Source organism: Pleurodeles waltl, chromosome 12 (assembly GCF_031143425.1).
Source record: "Pleurodeles waltl isolate 20211129_DDA chromosome 12, aPleWal1.hap1.20221129, whole genome shotgun sequence".
NCBI classification, from domain to species: Eukaryota; Metazoa; Chordata; class Amphibia; order Caudata; family Salamandridae; genus Pleurodeles; species Pleurodeles waltl.
The window spans coordinates 117473942-117494019 of record NC_090451.1 but is presented as its reverse complement, the minus strand read 5'-3'; the positions used below and the strand labels follow the sequence as shown (position 1 = coordinate 117494019).

At 43.6% G+C, this 20078-nt stretch overlaps 1 non-coding gene across 1 annotated transcript; it reads right to left on the bottom strand.

The window, feature by feature from the left end:
- Nucleotides 1-18690: 18690 nt before the first annotated feature.
- Nucleotides 18691-18764, bottom strand: TRNAI-AAU (transfer RNA isoleucine (anticodon AAU)). Its single transcript has one exon. It is a non-coding gene; the product is annotated as a tRNA-Ile (tRNA).
- Nucleotides 18765-20078: the final 1314 nt, after the last annotated feature.

The following is a 20078-nucleotide window of genomic DNA, read 5'->3' as shown; positions in this document are numbered from 1 at the left end:
ATACACTTGATGTTTAAAGAGCTCTTTTCATTTATGTCACCAGGCCTCTGCAGTTCAGGAAAACCGACTCCTTGTTTGTGACTTTTGGACAGCCTGGAAAAGACAAAAAGGTGACTTTTATGACTCTGAGTAGGTGGATTAAGCTGTCAATTTTTCTGGCTTTGCAAGGCTTTTTAGAATATCTTGCAGTTCAGGGATGGTCTACGAGAGGAATGGCCACCTCCTGGGTTGAATTCCAGTGAGTAACAATCTAGGAAATTCCTAGGGTGGCTACTTGGTCCTCAGAGCATACATTTGTCAAGCATTATGGCTTAATAATTTTTCTGTTTTGCATTTGAGTACCAATGTTTTGAACTCTGCATTACCCTTAGTCCATCTTGTCTTTGTCACAAACATTACATCCTGCCCACCTTCCCATCAGTCCTTTGGCAAGCGCTTGGCACCCAGGTTGGGTGTGATAGAGCGAACCGTGGTAACAATTTTCCTGTGTTCGGACGCTCTTTAGGCCGATGAATCTTTTGACTAAGTGGGAACTCTCTGTACTCTTAATCGATCAATCGCATCAAATCAATAATCAATAACGTACATAAGCAATACCTTGATCAACATAACACTTAATGATTAATCCAGAATACATTTCGGCGAACCCTGACCTTTCAGCCAGGAATAACCACACCAGTTTATTGCAAAGTTAGTGAATTTATTTCCCTATATTAACAAAGCTAGCACAATATATATGTGTCTCAACACCAAATGATAAACATAATTGAACATTAATAGCTGTCCATAACGTCGGAACAAGTGTAATCTATGTAGCATTTGAATCACAATGCATTCGATAATGGCAATGCAAAGCACTAATACGATAATCTGTAATGAGCTAATTGCGTACATTTAGTCAGCATAACAAGATCTCAAATTGCATCGTGCGACATATGGAATCCTCATCTAACCTCAAATTAGCATCGGCATGTGGGACTTCATGCAAAGACAATTTAGCAACATAAATTTAGAAAACTCCTAGCTGGGGCTCTTATCAAAATCAGCAGTTGGTTACCTAAAAGAAACACAATGCAATTTTACAATTTCCTTTCATAATTACCAATTACGATCAGCAATCAATGAAGTCTTCGTCTCACAGGTATCGTTTCTCGGTCAGCATGGGACGGGACAAAGGGGCAGGGGTGAACTGGACAATTGCCTCACGGCGGCAAAGTAAAACTACTACTTCATGCAAAGGGATCAAAGTTAAAGTCTCTAGGGCAAGAATCATCAAAGTCTCTTTCTCTCGATTAGAGAAAGCATCAAAGTCTCTCAAAATGGCGTCGCAGCAAAGTGGGCCATAATAGCTACGAAGTCTGCAAAATGGCGGGATGTCCAATAATGGCCCCTAATAGCGCAATGGCTACCTTCTTCTCGTGCACCTGGTTATAGACAACAGTTCGAATCCAGTAGGGTCTCCATTGGAGGGTTCATAGGTTAGCTTCAAATTGTCCAATCAAAAACGACAGTTCTCAAGCTTTTACTTAAGCATACATTATCCTTGGAGATGGGTACGCAAATCGCAACATTGTCTACCAATTAGCCCACTTTCAGAGCCTCCATTGTCCGCACCTGCAAGTCGACCTTGAATTAAAGAGAAAATATGCCAGGCTGGCACGAAACTTTAAGATAAGCATGTGAACAGTTTCTGTGGAAAAGTACAGCTTCAAGCAGAAATACACGTTTAATAGCACATTGGAAAAATACGAGCATCTAAACCGTGAGACCAGGCCACTAGGCCAAAGCCTCCTCTAAAGTAATGCTAAGCTAACGTAGTTTGAACAAGCAAATCGTAGCACACGTTTATGATTATGTCGGATTAGTGCAATTCTAATACACCACGTTATATAAAGCACGCTTATAAATGTTGGCAAACTACTCTAAGGGCACATTTTGTCCCCGTACAATCTTTATTAGTTCGGTTAATGTCACACATGATTATTTCACACTACGTTTATGCGTTAATAAATCAAAACCTTCATTTTCTGCTTCATCAATCCCTCCTCTGATGACTACTTGTCATCACACAAATTATGCCCACAAATTTTATTCCATTAAAATTCTGTCAGTTCCCTTTTCCTTTTAGTTCCCCTAGTTTGCGCTTTGTATTCTTCTGCCATTCTTTTCATAATTTTCTCCTCCTTTCTTCTTTTAATTCTTTCCATAATCATTATTATTCCCCTTTTTATTCCCCAAATTCCAAATACACAAATTATCACTATTAAAATTCCCTCTATTATTTTTAACAATATTCCATTCCAAATTCCCCCAATCCAATGTCCCACTGAAGCAAGTCCTTTTCCAACCTTCTCCCACACTCCTGGTTCTTTCAGTTCCTTCAAATCTGCACTTTCTTTTGTTAGATTAGCAAGCATAGTTTTAATTTTCACACTATTGTCAGGTATATAGGTACAACAGTGTCTTGCACCAAGCATTTTTCAAACACCACCATCCTTTGCTAAAAGAATGTCTAAAGCAAGCCTATTTTGAAGAGTCATAGCTCTTTCCTCTGCAAGTTCAGCATCTATCAGGATTATAGCACCTGAAAACTTTGTCAACATGTTATCCACTATAGTAGACAACTTTCTTATTTTGATGGAATTCAACACAACTCCCAATGAAGGAATCATGGCTCCAAATATATCTCCTACCACAGCAGATGCAGTCTCTCTTTTCTGGATACGATGGGATCCAGATGTCTTTGAAATCATCAATAGGTCATCCAGTTGATAAACCTTTGGGAACACTATACCCAAATAACATCTTCCCCACCATCCCTTCGGAAGACGATAATAGGCATTATACCCACAAATGTAATATACACCTGGAATGACAGGGTCAAGTCCGTCCATCATGAATGTCCATTTGGCCTTAAAGATAAACGTGTGTTTACACTCACTCGCCCCTACAAAAATGTTGTCATAATAAGATTCACCTCGATATATACAAAACTTCCCTACATGCCAAGCATCTAAAGCAATTTTCCCCTGTGTCTTTATTGCAGCAAAATCATAATTATCTACTGAAGTCCTCTTATGTAACTCCTTTTCTAATTTCGCCTTCATTTGAGCCCTTCGATCATCTGTGCGATCTAAAAAGCTTATTTCTACTGCAGAGAGTGAGCAGGTAAGATTTTCCCTATGAGCGTGAGCCGTTTCAAAAGGTAGCATTGGCTCGAAAAATTCCCTCATAATTTTAGCATCCCAATCTTTTGCAGTCTGGCTTAGCTGCGCTATTATAGGAACATAAGCAAAGGTAACATCATAATTTGAGTAAAAATACTGTATGTTAGTTTGACCATAAAACCTAGACATTACTATACTACATGTAATCCCGTATGTAAGAGGCATGTGGTGGTATGTCACCCCTTCCTTCACTGATGTCGGTATCTGGGTACACACATAACAATCTTTCGCATCCATTGTCTCAACATATTCTGTTAGTAAGCGATAGAAAACATTATACGAAAGCTCTTTCCTATCATGCAAGAGTCTCTCATCCAGTGCTAGCCTTTTCAATGTGGTTAGTTCAGTGACAGTAACAGGAACAAAAGTAGAAGCCTCAATATTCTCATTCTCACCCTTTCCATGCATTCCAAGTACAATTGCCATTATTATTAGTACACATGTAACTACCAAGCCTATACACACATATTTACAATATTTCTTTCTATTGTTTTGCGTCATGATCTGTATAGAATCAGAGAGCTAGAAGCACTTATAAATGAAACTATTTAGCAATTCAGTTACGAAGCTGAGCGAGCGCAATGTTCACACCGTCTTCTCCAAAGGCCAAGTCACTTATCGGTTAGCAGCATTTGTCTCAATTCGGCAATAACTCAGTCTTTATCGGTTTAGCAAATGTCTCATCCGGTTTAGCAATATCTCAGCTGGTTGTTTTGTTTCACGTTAGATTGTAGCAAGCAATATCATTTATCACCCTTTCAATCAACACTGTCCATAAAGCTTTTCTTTTCTATTGGTATCTCTTCCTCTTCTTCGTTCTCGATGCTTAGAGATACAAACTCGTCAGTCCAATCGTCATTGACTGCATATGCCCATTCAGGACCAGAATATCTCCTGTTTGGTATCCTTTTTCTTTTCAGTTTTGCTTCTCTTTTCGATTCTGCCTCGCTGGTACTTTCCTCTTTTGTCAAGTCCTTTTCTTCACTTGAGGTTGGTACCACGACAGACACTTCTTTTCTTTTCTCTTTTACTTTTGGCCTTTCTCCGTCGTTCAAACCTTCTCCAGACCTTTGTTTTACTGGTGATATACTTAATCTCCTCTTTGCACCATGTCCATTTGATGGACCTGGGACCTTTTCTGTAGAGGTTTGAACTTTTTCGTTCTGCTCTGCCTTGTCCCCTCCTTCAGGGAAATCGATCACGTTCTCTTTTTCTTTTTCTGTATCGTCTGTTTCTGGGAAAGCCCCCTTCTGATCAGGCTCTCCTGCTTTTTCACCTTTTTCGAGCCCTTCGTCACCGTTACTTTCGTCAGGCTCTGTATCACTTTCAGCTGCTTCAGGTTCTTTGTCACCTTCAGCTGCTTCAGGCTTTTTGCTACCCTCAGCTGCTTCAGGCTCTTTGTCACCTGCAGCTTCTTCGTCGCTGTCTGAACTTTCTCCTTGGTCTTCCCCAAGTGAGTCGGACTCTTCGCCCTCCAACAATATCTCTTTCTCTCCTGCTTCTGCTTGTTCGCTTTCAGTTCGCTTTTGTCCTGTCTCAGCACTCGGCACTGTTTTATCAGGCACTGGCAGTCTCAGCGCTTCAGCTTCCTCATCTGTGGGACACAACACCTTCTTTGTGTGACTGGCGTGAATCCAGTTGGGAACCCCCGCACACTTCACAGCGGTAGTTGTCGTCAGGATCACTTGGAAAGGGCCTTTCCAACGGGGTTCCAGACACGACTTCCTCACGTGCTTCTTTACCACGACCCAGTCACCAGCTTTCAGTGCGTGTCCTGGACCTTGGATCGGTGGCAAGGTGGTTGCTTCCACCTGGTGAGAGAAAGAGCGAACCACGTCAGCCAGACCTTTGCAGTAGTCTAACACCATATCATCTGTAATATTCAAAAGCGCGTTTGCGGGAACTGCAGGAAGTCTCATAGCCCTGCCCATGAGAATTTCGTGCGGAGACAATCCAGTTTTTCTATCAGGAGTGTTTCTCATTGACATTAGCAGTAAGGGCAATGCGTCAGGCCATTTCAAATTTGTTGATGCACATATTTTCGCCATTCTTGATTTCAGTGTACCATTCATCTGCTCCACCAGTCCTGATGCTTCAGGGCGATAGCTACAATGCAGTTTCTGCTCAATGTTCAGCGCTTCGCAAAGTAACTTTATCACCTCGTTGTTGAAGTGACTTCCCCTATCTGATTCTAAAGAGATCGGGAATCCGAAACGTGGTATCAACTCTCTCAATAATAGCTTGGCAACTGTAAGGCTGTCATTTCTACGTGTGGGGTATGCCTCAATCCAGTGACTAAAAATGCACACGATCACCAACACATATTTCAGACCTCCATGCACAGGCATCTCAATGAAGTCCATCTGCATACGACTAAAAGGCCCGCTTGCCCTCCCAATGTGACTCGCGTTCACAACTGTTCCCTTTCCTGGGTTCATCTGCTGGCAAGTGACACATCGATGGCAAACTGCTTCTGCAGCTTGACGAAATCTGGGGTTAAACCAATCAGTTTTGAACAATCTTATCATGGCATCTCTCCCTAGGTGAGCTTGCCCATGATAGAACCGCGCAAGCTGTGATAGGAGACTGTTTGGCAAAACAAATTTTCCCTCATGTGAAACCCATAACTCGTCTTGTCTCTTTATACATTGTGATTTAATCCAGGAATCTCTTTCATCCTCCCTGACATTATTCTGTAGTGCTTTTAGTTCCTCTATTGTATCTACGACCTTCAAGGCAAATGCTTCAGCTGGTTCGAGTTCTGGCTCACTTATTGAGTTCTATTCATCTCTCAGTAATATACAGTTCAAGGCACAAAATCTTGCGACTTGATCCGCATATGCATTTCCCAGAGAAACATAGTCCTGTCCTTTCGTGTGAGCACTGCACTTTACCACTGCAACTTCAGCTGGCACTTGAATGGCGTGTAACAATTCCCTTATTCTTTCCCCGTTTTTCACTGGGGATCCTGAAGAAGTCAGGAAACCTCTCTGTGACCATAGTTGTCCAAAGTCATGCACAATCCCAAACCCGTATTGGCTATCAGTGTAAATGGTGACTTTCATCAATGCAGACAGTTGACATGCTCTGGTGAGGGCTACAAGTTCTGCTACTTGTGCAGAATAGACTCCTTGGAGCCATCCCGCTTCCAAGACCCCTGTTACAGTACATACAGCATATCCTGCTTTCAAAATCCCCATCCCATCTCTTAGACATGAACCATCCACAAAAAGAATTTGGTCATTTTCAACAAGCTTAGTATCTTTAATGTCCGGTCCGGGTTTTGTGCAAAATTCAGTCACCTGAAGGCAGTCATGCTCGACGTCTTCAGCGTTCTCAATTTCGACATTTTCTCCAGGAAGCAAGGTTGCTGGATTCAACGTAGTGCACCTTTTCAGCTGCACATTCGGTGAGCCCAGAATAATCGTTTCATACCTTGTGAGTCTTGCTCCAGTCATGTGTTGCGTTCGGGAGCGGGTCAAAAGTATCTCAACTGAGTGAGGGACCATGACTGTTACTGGGTGTCCCATCACTATTCCTTCACTCTGAGTGAGGCTGATACCAACTGCTGCTACGGCGCGCAAACACCCTGGGAGTGCTGCTGCGACCGGATCCAAAGTAGCTGAAAAATACGCTACTGGTCTGTTTACGCCACCATGGGCTTGAGTCAAGACAGACAAAGAACATGCATCACGTTCATGGCAAAACAATGTGAAAGGCTTCGTGTAATCAGGCATACCTAAAGCTGGAGCCCTGCACATGCACTCTTTCAATTCAACAAAAGCATCCATCTCATCTCCTTTCAGCTCAATTTGATCCAAAGCATCCTTCTGGGTCAGTTTCAGTAAAGGCTTCGCTAGAGTGGAGAAGTTGGGAATCCACTGGCGACAGTAGCCCACCATTCCCAAAAACTTCCTCACCTCCCTTCTCGTCTTGGGCGGACTCATTTGAAGTACACTTGTAATTCTTTCCTTCATTATTCTCCGTGACCCTTTCTCTATTTGGTTACCCAAATATTTCACTTTCTTCTGACAGAACTGTAATTTGGAAGGAGACACTTTGTGTCCATTCCTTCCCAAATGGTTCAACAGAGCAATGGTATCGGCTGTGCAGCCACTTTCTGTCTTTGATGCAACCAGTAAGTCGTCAATGTACTGTACTAGGGTTGACTCGAATGGCAACTCTAACTCTTCCAAGTCTTTCTTTAGAACCTGATTGAATATTGACGGTGACACAGAAAACCCTTGAGGAATTCGACACCAACTGTACACTCTGTCTAGGAATTTGAAACAAAAGAGAAATTGGCTGTCCTCATGAAGAGGCACAGAAAAGAATGCTTGTGACAAATCGATGACCGAGAACCACTCAGCATCGCAAGGAATTTGAAACATTATCACAGCTGGATTCGGTACTACTGGGCAGCATTTGACTATGATGTCATTTATTTTCCTCAAGTCTTGCACAAGTCGGACCTTTCCACTTGGCTTTATTAGTCCCATTATCGGTAATTACATGGACTACTTAACACTTCTTTCAGTACCCCCTGTTTTTCAAATTCGTCAATGAGTTGGGCAACTTTCATGAGGGTATCTTGTGCCATGTGGTATTGTGGGGTCTGGGGAAAGATCGCATTGGGCTTTACCGTCACTTTCACTGGTTCCACTCCTTTCATCAATCCCACCTCTTTCCCTGTCATGTCCCACACCTCTTTTCCGACTGTTTCCCGTAATTCGGCTGGAATATCTTCTTCAGTTATCATCGGGAAAAGGCAAATCAGAGGATACTCTTCATCGACCGTTTCCATTTCATCCCCCTCTACACTATCCTCTTCCTCCCCATCACTGCTCGTCTGGATTGTTATTCCTTCGTTCGAACACATGATCGAACATCCCAGCTTGCACAATAGGTCTCTCCCTAACAGTGCTATTGGGCTTGAATCACATATCACAAACTGATGCACCCCTTGATAGTTACCGATGCTGACTGGTACCGGATCCGTTATTGGGTTCGTCAGGTGCCTGTTTGCAACTCCCACCACTTGAACTGTCCTCCCTGAGAGTGGCAAATTTGGTACTTCACTACTCTTAACAGTTGAACGTGTGGCTCCCGTGTCCACCAAGAATGAAACACGATGACCCATTACTCTTCCCTCTACGTACGGACCCTTTTGATCAACTTCTAAGGATGCTGCAAGCACACAATCTCCTTCCTCTTCTGAGCTTTCACTCTCCCATACATTGTTTATTCCACTCTCACTGTGTAATGGAAACTGTTGTACGGTGCTATTTGTACTCATTACCTGTCCCGAGACCTGTGGAGGAAACATCACTTGCTGCTGACTCATTGGTGCCAAAGGTATTTGCATTTGCTGATTAGGTACCATGGGTAACTGCTGTTGCATCGGCTGCATTTGCGTCATTTGCATACGAGGCATCTGCATCTGCTGCGGCTGCATAGGTTGTAATCCCTGCAATTGATTTATGGTCTGAAAATTTGGGTTTGGACCTCTCATTTTTGGTCCCCTCATTGTCTGAAATGCATTGACATCATTGTTTTGCTGACCAACACCTACACCTGCACCTGCACCTTCCTGCACCACCATCGGGCACTCGCGTTTCCAATGACCTACAATTCCGCACACGTGACACGGCATCACCTTCTTCTTTGCCTGCACACCCGTTACAACAGTGTTTAAATCCGGACCATTATTCACAAAACCTCCTCTGCCTCTGCCTCTCGCCTGTGGCTGAAATGCCATGTTTCCCTGCAACTGCGGCCGCGGTTGCGGTACCTGCTGTTGGAACCCTTGCAAACCTTGCAGACCTGTCTGAGCTGCTTTAAGTTGCTTCATCATCACCTTCTCTTTCAGCTTTTTCTGTTTCACCTCAATTTCGTCGCTACAGTATTTCGCATACGTCAAGACCTCATCAATCGGTTTAGACTGCCAACAAATCAAATGCGACTTTATCATCTGACTTATCTCTGGTCTCAGCCCTTCCACAAATCTGAACACAAAATGAAGCATATCCTTCGCCTCGATTGTTTCCGTGCCACTGTAATTCTTGAACGCCTTCAACAACCTCTCATAGTAACTATGAATCGATTCTTTTGCCTCTTGGGCCGTTCGATCAATCTTCTGCCAATCCACATTTTTCGCGGCAACCTTCGTCTTCAAATGCTCAATCACCTTATAGTACAAACTCATCACCATAGGTGATGGTGCACCCGTCTCCCTGTCTCTCTCTGGTTCACTTGTCGGCCAACCTACAGCTCTTTTGCAATCCTCCCACAAATCTGCCGGAACCACGATCTCAAAGAGAGTGTTCAGGTCTTCCCAGAGACATTTTGCAAGTTTCACAAACCTATCAGTCTGTTGATACCATTCAATCGGCTTCTCTCTCAGTTTGGGAAAATCATCCGTAAATGACTGAATGTCGCTTCTGTGCCATGGTACATGTATTAATTTTCCCCCTGCTGTCTCCCTCATTGGTAACATGGTTACTGTCTCGCTGCTTTGTGGTCTTTTCTCATTATGCTCTGTAGCACTGTCCCTCCTCTTTTCCTTCCTCTTTATCCATCTGCTTTCCCACTTGTCTAAGCACCTCCACACTTGTGCACTCTGCAGCAATTCTCTGAGGTGTGTCTTCATGCCTGCTGACCTCATGTGTTCAAAATCTGTGGTCCCAAAATCCAACCTGTAGCTTCTGCTCAAGTGTTTCATCTTGTCTATGTCAACCCCGTTTCTGTCAGCTGCTTCCTGCAAGCCCTTATGTACCTTGTTCACTTCCTTCGTAATCCTGGGACATAGATACCTCAGCTCTTCTTCCGTGTAGGATTCTAACCTATTTACACCCATAGTCCCTTCCACCAATTCTTGTGCTTCCATGTTCAACCTGACCCTATTCATATAGTCTTCTCCTTTCCCACTGGCTGAACTTTGTGTGGAATTCAAGCTGTTGAACCACTGTGTCAGCTGTTGCGCATTTACCCCCATCAGTGTAGCATTCACATCGACTGCCATTGAAGGTTGCGGCAACTTTTCAGTATTCGATGTTAAAGGTATTATCAGTGGGGGACTCGACCTCACCAGTGTAGACTGAGCACATATGGGACTAAACTCCATCAAGGATCCAGATCCATTTGGCTGAGCCGCTATAGGAGTTATCCCTGGAGTGTTCTCTATGCACCTCCTTTCTGTCCCATTCTGCAGTATTGATCCCTGACCGCTCATACCTAAGTTAGGCTGACTGTACAGAGGTACCGGTGGACCTACAGTAATGGGTAGTGATATCGCGTCTGGGTTCTGTCCATTTCCCATGTTCTGAGGCATGTTCATTCCCATACTATGGGTCATTATTGCCGGCATGCCCATCTGACTCCCTGTCATCTGAGCATGTGCGTTTCCTCCCTGCATCTGTTTTTGAGGCATCATAAACTGAGTTGATTCAGCTTGTATCATTGTTGGGTTGTGACCATTCTGTACTCCCCTTACTGTTTGTTCTAGAACCATTCCTCCACTATTGTCACTGCTGTAGTACCCTGGCATCTGCGGTTGGTAATTTTCTGCTGGTTTCATTATGGGCACATTTGGATATATTCTCCTAACCTGCGGTATCTGCGGGGTGAACAGTAAACTCGGGTCCTTAGATCCCGATGGCGCTCCTGAACTCTGGGTTTCACTGTTCTGTACCGGTACCGGAGGGGCGGAACTGGTACTTGGACCTTGTCCATTTTCTGCATAAGGTGGTGGACGGTCGTTCAGCAATTGCATTATTAACTCCTCATCTTCTAACTCCTCTTCTCTTCTCAAATTTTCCTCGTCCTCTCTATCCTTGGGACACTTCCTGTCTGTCTTACAGGTAGCTTTCTTACCTGTCTCCTCTTCTTCCTTAGTAATTGCTGGAAACAATTTTATCCCCTGCAAAATATCTGACCTCCACACCTTCTGCGCATTATCCCACCTAGCATCCGCTAGTGTCTTTTCTACCTTCCTCATCCTTGTTTCAAACTTATTTTTCTGTTGCTGTCTAGCCATTAATTCCCAGATCGCTAGAGCCTCAAACTGTGCTGGCCTTGGAGGCACCTTCATGTCATACATCGTGAATCTCAGATTCTCTAGAATCCTTATATTGAATGTCCCATGTATCGGGAACGCTATGCTCCCATGTTTCTCTGTCAGTTTGTGCCATTGCTTTAGCCAAAGACACGGAGCTACCCCTTTTTCCTCCATTACAATGTAAGCTGGTGTGCCCTCGGGCGGCGTCTCCTCTCCTACGCTCGCTTTGATGTAAGACTCCCCTTTCATCGCGCTCCTAAATGCTTTAAGGAATTTCATTTTCTCGTCTTTTATTTTACAAAGTTTATAATCAATGGGTCACTTTTATTCCACAAAGTTTGTAATCAATAGGTGACTTTAATTCCCGGAATACTCTTCGCTTGCCTTTCCCCTTCCAAACGAGCCCCACGGACACTCACACACACTGCGGCTGACAAAGCCTCGCGGCTAGTCTTCCTTCACTCACCTCTTTTCGTAACAACTTCTTGCATATATTGCGAGCTACCAAAAATAAAACAGATCTGTCGGTTTACTACAGGAAGGGTAACACAGTCGCTTCAGGACCTTAGGGACCTTTCACTAGCCTTGGCCGCTAATCCGTCTTTCTCGGTCCCCACGTTCGCAAGCAAATCTGACCTGCAGACCTACTCTCAACTTGTCAATGATCTGTTCTAGTGCACTTAGAATCTTGTCAAAGCCCGAAGTCGAAGTTTCTTTCACTCCCTAACACACGTACCGACTCGTTGACCACGCCCGATCAACCTACTAAACCGCCCAGACCACAACATGGATCAACATACTCCGGAGTCTCTTGACCTCGCAGGGCCCGTCTCAACAACAACAACCACGTGGACCTTTTTATGCACAAAGTGCCACACGCACATGAAGTTCGACGACTTCCCTACTCTCACACCCGGAGCCGCACCTCCGCTATTTCTATGAAGTTCGACGACTTCTCTACTTCTACACTCGGAGTCGCACCTCCGCTATCCTTTAAAAGAAAAAAATCCTCGCAACCTTTTCACACACCCTGCGGCAATAAGCTGTGCAAGCGCAAAACTCTAACTTCACTCATACCATCACTAGTACCGCCAACGCTGTTTCCACACCTCCGTTCTCTCCATTCGCAAGCTCCGAGATCCCGGGAAAGTCGCGGTGGACCTAGCCCATCATCATTCTGTCAATCAGTTTTATCCAAGAAAAATCTAATCCAACTTCTCGAATGGGGTCTCAAAATGCGTAACCGTTAATTCAACACCATGTACTCTAATAGTACAGGGTCCCAAAAGACGTAACCGTCCTCTGCTACCATCTACTGATAGAGCGAACCGTGGTAACAATTTTCCTGTGTTCGGACGCTCTTTAGGCCGATGAATCTTTTGACTAAGTGGGAACTCTCTGTACTCTTAATCGATCAATCGCATCAAATCAATAATCAATAAAGTACATAAGCAATACCTTGATCAACATAACACTTAATGATTAATCCAGAATACATTTCGGCGAACCCTGACCTTTCAGCCAGGAATAACCACACCAGTTTATTGCAAAGTTAGTGAATTTATTTCCCTATATTAACAAAGCTAGCACAATATATATGTGTCTCAACACCAAATGATAAACATAAATGAACATTAATAGCTGTCCATAACGTCGGAACAAGTGTAATCTATGTAGCATTTGAATCACAAGGCATTCGATAATGGCAATGCAAAGCACTAATACGATAATCTGTAATGAGCTAATTGCGTACATTTAGTCAGCATAACAAGATCTCAAATTGCATCGTGCGACATATGGAATCCTCATCTAACCTCAAATTAGCATCGGCATGTGGGACTTCATGCAAAGACAATTTAGCAACATAAATTTAGAAAACTCCTAGCTGGGGCTCTTATCAAAATCAGCAGTTGGTTACCTAAAAGAAACACAATGCAATTTTACAATTTCCTTTCATAATTACCAATTACGATCAGCAATCAATGAAGTCTTCGTCTCACAGGTATCGTTTCTCGGTCAGCATGGGACGGGACAAAGGGGCAGGGGTGAACGGGACAATTGCCTCACGGCGGCAAAGTAAAACTACTACTTCATGCAAAGGGATCAAAGTTAAAGTCTCTAGGGCAAGAATCATCAAAGTCTCTTTCTCTCGATTAGAGAAAGCATCAAAGTCTCTCAAAATGGCGTCGCAGCAAAGTGGGCCATAATAGCTACGAAGTCTGCAAAATGGCGGGATGTGCAATAATGGCCCCTAATAGCGCAATGGCTACCTTCTTCTCGTGCACCTGGTTTTTACAGACAACAGTTCGAATCCAGTAGGGTCTCCATTGGAGGGTTCATAGGTTAGCTTCAAATTGTCCAATCAAAAACGACAGTTCTCAAGCTTTTACTTAAGCATACATTATCCTTGGAGATGGGTACGCAAATCGCAACATTGTCTACCAATTAGCTCACTTTCAGAGCCTCCATTGTCCGCACCTGCAAGTCGACCTTGAATTAAAGAGAAAATATGCCAGGCTGGCACGAAACTTTAAGATAAGCATGTGAACAGTTTCTGTGGAAAAGTACAGCTTCAAGCAGAAATACACGTTTAATAGCACATTGGAAAAATACGAGCATCTAAACCGTGAGACCAGGCCACTAGGCCAAAGCCTCCTCTAAAGTAATGCTAAGCTAACGTAGTTTGAAGAAGCAAATCGTAGCACACGTTTATGATTATGTCGGATTAGTGCAATTCTAATACACCACGTTATATAAAGCACGCTTATAAATGTTGGCAAACTACTCTAAGGGCACATTTTGTCCCCGTACAATCTTTATTAGTTCGGTTAATGTCACACATGATTATTTCACACTACGTTTATGCGTTAATAAATCAAAACCTTCATTTTCTGCTTCATCAGGTGCATGGGGCTAGCATTTAAGGATCCTCCTGTTCTTTCTTCCTGTTGGAAGGTGACATCACCTTACTTTGTAATGACTGTCACAAGGACGCAATGGACTAAGGCCAATGAAGATTACCAATAAGTAACCAACGCATCACCACTCTTTCTGAATGTGCGTGGCTCATTCCGCAGGACTAGTTCTTTGTATGATTCCTGGATTTTCAGAAGCCCTTTGATGGCAGCACCCCCACACTGAAAATTGTTTCAGCACCACTGTACAAGGGTCAGTTGTCATGCTCATCTGCGGCGTAAATTTGCATTGAAGTAGTCTAACTCCCAAGGCCTTGTCTTTTGCTCAATTTGCCTTTGTGAGTTTTCTCTCAATCACTGTCGACTTCCTTTGATCTTTCTTTCTTCTTTCACTTCACCTTCGCCTTCAGTGTATCTTTCGGCCCTCTTAAGAGACACACCCCCTTGTAGCCACTTCTATACTTCTGTCACCTAATTATTTTCCTATCCTTTCCCCTGTAACGTTGCTGATCCTAGCTATAGCATCACTATCCAGAATCTGTTCACCTGAGTTATGTTCCTCTTATCCCCACGCATCTAATAATCAGCTCTTGGTCTCCCTCCACCTCTCACGAGACATAGTCTGAGGCAGTGTCTCCATCTTGGAGAGACAATCCCTTGCACTTGTGTTGTTCTACTGGCGCTGCCGGCTTGAGCTTTGGTCAGCAGTGGCAAAAGAAGGACTAATGGAAAGTGAACGTATACTGGAGCAACAGAGTGTATGGATTTATAAGAGCTTGATTAAATGAGAAAAAAAGAGTTTAGTTGAGAGAAAAAATGCAACCTGGCCCATACGGGGATCGAACCCACGACCTTGGCGTTATTAGCACCACACTCTAACCAACTGAGCTCACCGGCCAGGAGTACTAAAGATATCCTTTTTCCATGTAATGCAGATAGATAGAAGAGTTGGTCTCATTATCGCAATTCCTTCATACTTTTCTCCTTCCGCCCCCTGTCTGGATTACAATAACAAGAGCTGTGGAGTGCTGCAAGCCAGCCTCAGTGCCTCTTCTTTCACTCAATCTCACTGTGTGCTGTGATATCTTTGTAACATCGCTTGTTGCCGGAAAAAAAGGAAAGGAGGGATAGTATTTTTATTCTTTTACAACAAAACCCAAAATGCATCGGCTTGCTTGCTCATTAAGTTTACAAGGCCAGCTGCTTTTGAGATATTATAATTATAGTGGTTATTCGGCGTTGGAGGTAAGAGAGTTTTTTTTAGGTCTGGCCGTTCCTTCTGCTTCAAATTACTTGAGCTCATGTCAACAAAGTAACAACAAAAACATAGCCAACGGTTCGTTGCTCAAGCCTTCCCTACTGCGCCTTCCCATGTCTCTCCTGCCGACCACAGTGCAGGAAATCTGAGTTTGCATTTGCGCGAAGAGACGTACAACACAAGAAGGCGCGCTTTTGTGCGCCGGGCACCACCCGGCCTGTGCATTCCTCACTGTCGTGAGATCAGTTTACTCAGCAGAGCATGACGCTGCAATTGGTTAGTAGGGCAGGCCTGACCAGAATAGTATATTTGGGGTCATGTATTTGATTGCATTTTTAAAACAGTAACAGAACTTAACTGCAATGTTTAAATAGGTCTAGACATATTTAAACAGTGTCAATTTAATAGAAGAATTGTGGACAATTCAGAGGGGAGGCACCAATGTTTTTTTTTCCCATTGGGTGGATGCGGCATTAAAGAGTTTGAAGACTACTGGTCTAAGTGGACACTAATATACCTGGATGCTCCTGAATCCTCGCAACAGATGCCAGCAAACCTGGCTGGAGAGCTACTGTGTTGGACTGATCCTGTCAATTCAAGTGGTCTTTCCTAGAGAGTCGGAGGTCATGGAAATAGATGGAGTTGATGGTAATCTACAGGGCATTGAAGTTTTCCCATCATCATCTGTCTCAAACAAATGTGCTAGTAAAGACAGAGAATAAGGTAGCTGTCTTTTACATTAACCAACAGTGAAGCATGCATTCAAAATCCTTCAATGCAATAGCAGAACAATTGGGTTATTGGGCAGAGATCAACCTGTTGCACACGTCGGCAGTACACATCAAGGGCACCGACAATGTGATGGCAGACAGCTGGAGGTTTCCAAATTTGCTGGAGTTGACGTTATCCAGGTCGTTGTTTTGAGAGATATGCCGAGAGTTTGTGAAACCCTTTCTGGATCTCTTTTCAAACAAGGACAATGCTCATCTTTGTCGATTCTGATCCAGGCTTCCGGAACAAGGAGCCTAGGTAGTGGACGTATTGGTGATAAAGTGGCTGAGAAGTCTCCTTTATACATTCCCCCACTTTTTTTTGATCCAGATGGTTCTCTTCAAGTCTTAGCAGGGGCGAGGGAACTTTATTCTTGTGGGCCCTTTTTGGCCAGAGATGTCATGGTTTCCTCTTCTGAACCCCTGGCTCTTCTACCTCCTTGAGTACTGCTCAAGTGTGTCTCTGTCAGAACGTCGTCCCTGACCTTCTTGCTCCAACTCACTCTATCGCTTTGGAGGTTGAGAAGTCTGGACTGCTAGCAAAGGGTCTTTCCTCTTCCTTAGTGGAGTTAATTCAGCACTCCAGCAGGCCTTCTACTTCGAAGTCTTACTCAAAGAACTGGAAGTCTTTTGAGACGTGATGTTCTGCTCATGATCTTTTGGCACCTACCTGTAGTTTGTCTGCTATTTTGCATTTTCTTCTGAATGGGTTTCACTTGAATCTCTTTCCACTCTGAAAGCTCATTGCTTTGCGATAAAGGTTTTTAGGGACTTTTCTGTACCTTCGTCGATGTTACAATCTTTGGTGTCTAGACTGTTCTGATCTTTTGTCAATTGTAAGACCAGTTGAAAAATCCCTTTTCTCCAACTCAGAATCTTCCTACTCTTTTATAGGCTTTGCAATTTTATCTCTTTGAGGATCTGGATACTGTAGACATAAAGATTGTTTCCTATAAAGTTATTTTCCTATTTCCTATCACCTTGCTGAGAACAATTGGGGAGCTGGGAGCCTTAAAATGCTGTCCTCTCTTCATTTGATACTTTGGAAGATGGGGTAACTTTAAGGCCTAGCCTTACCTTTGCTGCAAAGGTTAAGTCTATTTTTGATAGATCTTAGGAAATAATTCTTCCTTCTTTCATTCCCTCTCCTTCCTCTCCGGAGGAACATTTGCTGAATACACTTGATGTTTAAAGAGCTCTTTTCATTCATGTCACCAGGCCTCTGCAGTTCAGGAAAACCGACTCCTTGTTTGTGACTTTTGGACAGCCTGGAAAAGACAAGAAGGTGACTTTTATGACTCTGAGTAGGTGGATTAAGTTGTCAATTTTTCTGGCTTTGCAAGGCTTTTTAGAATATCTTCCAGTTCAGGGATGGTCTACAAGAGGAATGGCCACCTCCTGGGTTGAATTCCAGTGAGTAACAATCTAGGAAATTCCTAGGGTGGCTACTTGGTCCTCAGAGCATACATTTGTCAAGCATTATGGCTTAATAATTTTTCTGTTTTGCATTTGAGTACCAATGTTTTGAACTCTGCATTACCCTTAGTCCATCTTGTCTTTGTCACAAACATTACATCCTGCCCACCTTCCCATCAGTCCTTTGGCAAGGGCTTGGCACCCAGGTTGGGTGCATGGGGCTAGCATTTAAGGATCCTCCTGTTCTTTCTTCCTGTTGGAAGGTGACATCACCTTACTTTGTAATGACTGTCACAAGGACGCAATGGACTAAGGCTAATGAAGATTACCAATAAGTAACCAACGCATCACCACTCTTTCTGAATGTGCGTGGCTCATTCCGCAGGACTAGTTCTTTGTATGATTCCTGGATTTTCAGAAGCCCTTTGATGGCAGCACCCCCACACTGAAAATTGTTTCAGCACCACTGTACAAGGGTCAGTTGTCATGCTCATCTGCGGCGTAAATTTGCATTGAAGTAGTCTAACTCCCCAGGCCTTGTCTTTTGCTCAATTTGCCTTTGTGAGTTTTCTCTCAATCACTGTCGACTTCCTTTGATCTTTCTTTCTTCTTTCACTTCACCTTCGCCTTCAGTGTATCTTTCGGCCCTCTTAAGAGACACACCCCCTTGTAGCCACTTCTATACTTCTGTCACCTAATTATTTTCCTATCCTTTCCCCTGTAACGTTGCTGATCCTAGCTATAGCATCACTATCCAGAATCTGTTCGCCTGAGTTATATTCCTCTTATCCCCACGCATCTAATAATCAGCTCTTGGTCTCCCTCCACCTCTCACGAGACATAGTCTGAGGCAGTGTCTCCATCTTGGAGAGACAATCCCTTGCACTTGTGTTGTTCTACTGGCGCTGCCGGCTTGAGCTTTGGTCAGCAGTGGCAAAAGAAGGACTAATGGAAAGTGAACGTATACTGGAGCAACAGAGTGTATGGATTTATAAGAGCTTGATTAAATGAGAAAAAAAGAGTTTAGTTGAGAGAAAAAAATGCAACCTGGCCCATACGGGGATCGAACCCACGACCTTGGCGTTATTAGCACCACGCTCTAACCAACTGAGCTAACCAGCCATGAGTACTAAAAATATCCTTTTTCCATGTAATGCAGATAGATAGAAGAGTTGGTCTCACTATCGCAATTCCTTCATACTTTTCTCCTTCCGCCCCCTGTCTGGATTACAATAACAAGAGCTGTGGAGTGCTGCACGCCAGCCTCAGTGCCTCTTCTTTCACTCAATCTCACTGTGTGCTGTGATATCTTTGTAACATCGCTTGTTGCCGGAAAAAAAGGAAAGGATGGATAGTATTTTTATTCTTTTACAACAAAACCCAAAATGCATCGGCTTGCTAGGTCATTAAGTTTACAAGGCCAGCTGCTTTTGAGATATTATAATTATAGTGGTTATTCGGCGTTGGAGGTAAGAGAGTTTTTTTTAGGTCTGGCCGTTCCTTCTGCTTCAAATTACTTGAGCTCATGTCAACAAAGTAACAACAAAACATAGCCAACGGTTCGTTGCTCAAGCCTTCCCTACTGCGCCTTCCCATGTGTCTCCTGCCGACCACAGTGCAGGAAATCTGAGTTTGCATTTGCGCGAAGAGACGTAAAACACAAGAAAGCGCGCTTTCGTGCGCCGGGCACCACCCGGCCTGTGCATTCCTCACTGTCGTGAGATCAGTTTACTCAGCAGAGCATGACGCTGCAATTGGTTAGTAGGGCAGGCCTGACCAGAATAGTATATTTGGGGTCATGTATTTGATTGCATTTTTAAAACAGTAACAGAACTTAACTGCAATGTTTAAATAGGTCTAGACATATTTAAACAGTGTCAATTTAATAGAAGAATTGTGGACAATTCAGAGGGGAGGCACCAATGTTTTTTTTTTCCCATTGGGTGGATGCAGCATTAAAGAGTTTGAAGACCACTGGTCTAAGTGGACACTAATACACCTGGATGCTCCTGAATTCCTCGCAACAGATGCCAGCAAACCTGGCTGGAGAGCTACTGTGTTGGACTGATCCTGTCGATTCAAGTGGTCTTTCCTAGAGAGTCAGAGGTCATGGATATAGATGGAGTTGATGGTAATCTTCAGGGCTTTGAAGTTTTCCCATCATCATCTGTCTCAAAAAAATGTGCTAGTAAAGACAGAGAATAAGGTAGCTGTCTTTTACATTAACCAACAGTGAAGCATGCATTCAAAATCCCTCAATGCAATAGCAGAACAATTGGGTTATTGGGCAGAGATCAACCTGTTGCACACGTCGGCAGTACACATCAAGGGCACCGACAATGTGATGGCAGACAGCTGGAGGTTTCCAAATTTGCTGGAGTTGACGTTATCCAGGTCGTTGTTTTGAGAGATATGCCGAGAGTTTGTGAAACCCTT